Below are 5,401 nucleotides of genomic sequence, written 5' to 3'. Positions count from 1 at the left end.
TAAAAATAAAAAATATATTTTTTCAAAAAAATATAAAATAAAAAATAATTTTAAAGGACACAATTTAAAAAAAAAATTGAAAATTTCTTTTAATAGAATTTTGAAAGGAAAAATTAGTATAAGGTCCCTCTCCCATTTTTAGTAATGGAAGAGATCCACAATATTATTTTATGATGTTTAAAGTTTGTCAACCCCATACTCATATGTCACAAAGAAATTTTGCTACCGGCAGAGTCATCGCAGATAAAAAAAAAAGTGTGGATTCAGGTCGTTGAAGTTAGTAAACGCGAACATGGACAATGAAAAAAGAAGATTAACCTTTCGAGCATTGAATCGCATGGTAGTCGAATCGGGACAAATCATTAGCCCATCATCACTCCTCTGCACAGTCTTCATGCTCTTCAATGGCGATACCAATCTATTCACCAATCTTGAAGGCGAAAATGATATGTGTAGTTTCACAGCAGTTGATGACGAAGGCTTCAAAGCATTCTTCTTGCTCAAGCTCGTAGATTTGGTAAGGGAGAGATAAAGGGAAAGTGGCGGCAGAGACCTAGTTCTAATCAAGAACTTGTGTGGAGACTTTGTCTTGCAGAACTTGTGATGATTTTTAGACGGCGATGAATGAAACAATGGATTAAAAAATAACAGTCTTCCTCACAAATTGTCGATTCCTCGGAGACACTTCGTTCGCAGGGTAGTGTAACGCTCTCAAAATAAATCCATAAACTTAAGAGAGTAAGACATAATGCCATTCATCAGAGTATTCTTACAAAAGATATTACATGTTGACAACAAAAATAAATGTCCTATAGGCTTACAACTTTCCAAGTCAACACTTGGGTTCAACAAAAGTAGAGTTCTAACTCTTTACACAAAATAAGCCCATGGCTTGATATACATGTAATATACAAAAGAGACAACAAAAAGAGCTATCAGTCTCAAGCCTCCCAAGCTACTTCCTTGGAGGTGGCATATCACCTGAACCTGAAAATGATATCCCATATAGGGTGAGCCAACGCCCAGTAGAGATATGCTAAACATAAAATGAACAATAACTAAAACATTAACATTTGATAAATGTTTAACTCATATAAACAACTTATAGCATATTTCAATTCCATGACAAATATGTCTATGTTTCATTCCACTTTCCTTTACTTAACCGATTCAATTCAAAAACATGGCTCAGAACCTGGCCAAACAATTTCCATGAGACTACGGCTCATGTAAAAACTTTTCCAATATCAACAATTTAAATGAGATCATAACTCATAATAAAACACTTCCATAATTCACAATTCACATGAGATAACAACTCATATTAAACACTTCCATACTTCATAAATGATACACAGATTTGCTGTATCAATGGAGTCCATCCCCTATCTCCTCCCAAATAATATCCGGTTTAGGAGTCCATCCCCTATCTTCTCCCAAACCGTGGAGTACATCCTCTATCTCCTCCTACACAATACAATGTATATAAACAATTATCATATACACAATCAATCAATACACAAATTCGATGTATTATTCCAACCGTCATATTCAATGACATATTCAACCGATTAGTTTTAATTCACCTAATCATCATGCAGTGTCTACAACAATCAAGATTATCCTCCACCGATAGCCTAAAGCAATTATTTCTAAACAGATAATAATGCCTCAACTGATAAATTACCAACATTTTCAAACGTGAGTGATTAATAAATCCAACTCCACCATTCCATCTCATAATAAGCCAATTTCATTATTTCCAACTCAAATTCATATTTCCATGACTTTCCAAATTAATTATGCAAATTAATTTATATCATAAAATTAGGACTTTCCTTCCTATTTTCTGAATATTGACCCAAACACTCAAATATTAACAACAACATCAATAAGCTCATTTTAAGACCCAAAATATACATATATTGGTCAAAATAGCAAAACCCCTCTTTATTCATGTTGAAACCCTAACACCCAAAATCACCCAACTTCAACATTAAATCAAAATGACCAAAAGTTCATGTCAAAGATCATAAAAATGAGTAGTTATCCCTACCTCATAAGATGAGACCAAATGGAGAAGATGATGAATTTCGAAATGCTCCACAAGCCAAGATTTTCGGATGGAAATGCAGCCCAAGCCAAGCTCTACACTTTATACAAAGGGACCAAGGTAGGGGATCACTCAAACTAGATCAAACCCTAGAGAGAAGTTGAAGTTTAGAGTGAGGAGCTCTCCAATGGAGGTTTTGAAAAGTTAGAGAGAGAAAGAGTCAAAGAAAAGTGATCCAAAAAGTCACTTTTCGGACTGATATAAAAGTCGCCCCGCTCGAGCGTAGAACTCCCCACTCGAGCATCAAACACAGACTCACGCTCGAGCGTCAAAAGCGTCGCTCAAGTGCCGGATGCACACCTCCAGAAGTTTTGCAGTCGATGGTCCCCGCTCGAGCGTGAAAGTGGACGCTCGAGCGTCCAATGGCCTGCAGACAAAATACCGAGAGATGGAAAATCACGCTCGAGCGTCAAAATGCCCGCTCGAGCGGAGAAGAAAAATCAAAGGGCCCGCTCGAGCGTCAAAATCCCCGCTCGAGCGTGAAGGCAAAATTCTGGGATCAACTCTAGGTTTCTAAACATAACCAACTTCTTTCAAACCTGCCCAACACAACCCAAGACTCACATACAAAGAGTAAAGGATGGAAATGAGAATCCGACAACAACACATCTACAGAACTAAGTCCGGAATACAGCACACAAGGAAGGGAAAATCGGGATCGCTATAGTAGCGTACATTTTCCTTCTCATTTTTCTTCTCTAACATGTTTAATTTCCTCTGTGTTGTTCAATTTTCTCTAGATTGTTCAATTTAATCTGGATTTCCCAAGTTTGAACTCATAAAAATTTTAACTTTTTCTAGTTTGAACCCAGAGAAATCTTTTGGGAAGTCCAGAATTTATCTGGGAAGAATTTCTCTAGGAAGTCTAAAGAAATTCTCTGGATTGAAATTTCTCTAGATCGATGTTGAGGGACCTTAGACATTATGAAAATATTGAATGTCCTTTATGCTATAAAATCTTAATATCAGGGACCCTAAAAAAAATCTCCATTTTGAAAAGAATTTGGTTATAAGTTTTGAATTATGTGTTTGGTTACAATTTGAGTGTGGTATGAAGTTGTGTTTTGAGTTTAAAATATTAAAAAAATAAAATATTTCAAATAATTTTTTTAAAAAAATATTTAAATAACAATTATATATTTTAAATAAAAATAATTTTTAATTTTTTTAAAAATATTTTTTTTAAAAATAAATCCAAAAAAATCCAAAACACAACTTAAAACTCTTTTCAAAATTCAAAATTCAAAATTCGAAATTCAATAACTCTTTTCAAAACTCTTAACCAAATAGATTTTCCCTTTTAAAACTCAACTCAAAACTCTACACTTAAATTATAATTCTAAAACCAAACTATAATTCATTATTTCCAAGAAATTCAAGTATTGTTCATTATTTTCAAGAAACTCATATTTTATTATTCTCACAAAAAAGCAAACCGGTTAATATCAAATTTTCAATCCAAAAATTCAAATATTAAATTTTGAATATAATTGATTCAAACAAAACAACCAACTAGGGGTGTAAATTTGCCCTGCGGTCCGTGGGCAACCCGAACCCCGCCTACAATCCCAGGTAGGCTCAACCTGGTTAGGCTTGGGCCCGAGCCTACCTATCATTTTGAAACTTGGTCCGGTCTGTGGCCCAATCCATCGTCCCGTTCAAGGCCCGCCCCAAGTCCGACCCGCCCGAGGCCTACTGTCATTTTTAAAGGAAAATAATAAAATTTCAATGAAAAAATAGAAAAAAATTGTTCAAGTCTGCCCAATGGCCGAATACCCTATGTGATTGGGTATAACTTTTCTAGCTCGTGGCCAACCTGATTCAACCCGAATTTTGGTGGGTCAAGTTGGGCCAGGCTAGGCCAAATTTACATCTCTACAACCAACTGCAAAACCAATTCATAAATTCTCTCATCTTATGCATTTTTCTTTTGGTTTGAACAGATAACTTGAAAATGGCGGCCAACTTCTTTAGCCATGATACCAACTTCACTACATTGGATTCTCTCTGGCATTGTCTATACAGTTTGGTAGGTCATTTAACTTTGATTTAGTTCACACTAAGCTTAGTTTATGCGATTCTTGGGTTGAGGGTAAATGCCCATTCTGAACAAACAAATAGTTAAATGAATTCATGGCATTCTTTTAAATTTGTTAAATAGTTTATTAAGTGCTTACTTTTCTACCTAGAACTAAAAACTAAACTAAACTAAAAGTATTTTTCCAGTAAAAAAAAGAAAGAAAAAAAAAAAGATATGTAAGTAATTGTTATGACCCAAACCCGTCCCTAGGTGTGCGCGGTGCGGGTCGGTGCGGTTTAGGGGTAAAATAAAAACCGCACGGCGGGTGGCGGATTGACAAAATTGACATTAGAAATTGCCATTTTGTTTATCAAAAACCGGCGGTTCGGTCAGCAAACAATGGCGGTTTTGACTTGGTGGTTCAGGCGGATTGGCGTTTTATAATAAGCAAGTATAAATAAAAATTCAAATACTCAATATTTTAGCTAAAACATTTTTTGCCCACATAATTAAGATTTCTCAAACGTTTTTTTTACCAATAGTAAACAAATTACACATTTTTTTTTATTGAGCAACAGTAGCTAACATTTTATATACATTCAATAGTAAACAAATTACACATTTTTTTTACTATTATTGAGCAACAGTAGCTAACAATTCATATATATTCAATGGTAAACAAATTACACATTTTTTATTATTATTGAGCAACAGTAGCTAACAGTTTAATATATATTCAATGGTAAACAAATTACACTTTTTTTTTATTATTGAGCAACAGTAGCTAACAGTATATATATATATATATATATATATAGAAAAATATACCCACACACACACACACACACACATAAATATATATATAGAGAGAGACAGAGAGATGGTACAGAGAATCCACAATATCAAAAAAAACAACAAAATCTGACTCGTAGACGAAGAAGCATTGAGAAGATAGGATAATGACTTAATTAGGAACAAAGAGTACTTACAATTTTTTTCATTGAAACATGGTATCATGGAGAGAATTCAGAGCAGCCATTATAGCGATCCCGGGTTTACCCTTGTTGTACAGTGATCCGGACATGTGTCCGTGGATGTTGGTAGTTGGCTATTATCGTGTTTACATTCCTTTTTCTTCATATTTGAGTTATAGGGTGTGTTAGGCAGGTTTGTTGCAGGTTGGTTGTGTTCGGGAGCCTAGTGTTGCTGCCCAGAATTTTGGACCTTCGCTCGAGCGAGGAGTTGGTCGCTCGAGCGAGAGTGGGTTC

General features: G+C 35.0%; 1 long non-coding RNA gene across 1 annotated transcript; it reads right to left on the bottom strand.

Moving 5' to 3' along the window:
• Positions 1-1,228: 1,228 nt before the first annotated feature.
• LOC145822998 (uncharacterized) lies at positions 1,229-5,172 on the bottom strand. The gene is made up of 2 exons (XR_014365010.1): positions 5,123-5,172; positions 1,229-1,467 (listed from the first exon to the last, which is right to left on the bottom strand). It is a non-coding gene; the product is annotated as an uncharacterized LOC145822998 (long non-coding RNA).
• Between the last annotated feature and the right edge of the window lie 229 nt (positions 5,173-5,401).

Source organism: Camellia sinensis, chromosome 3, assembly GCF_055761805.1.
Source record: "Camellia sinensis isolate YWXY chromosome 3, ASM5576180v1, whole genome shotgun sequence".
Classification (NCBI taxonomy): Eukaryota; Viridiplantae; Streptophyta; class Magnoliopsida; order Ericales; family Theaceae; genus Camellia; species Camellia sinensis.
Note: the sequence above shows the minus strand (reverse complement) of the source record. Positions and strands in the feature narration are given on the sequence as shown.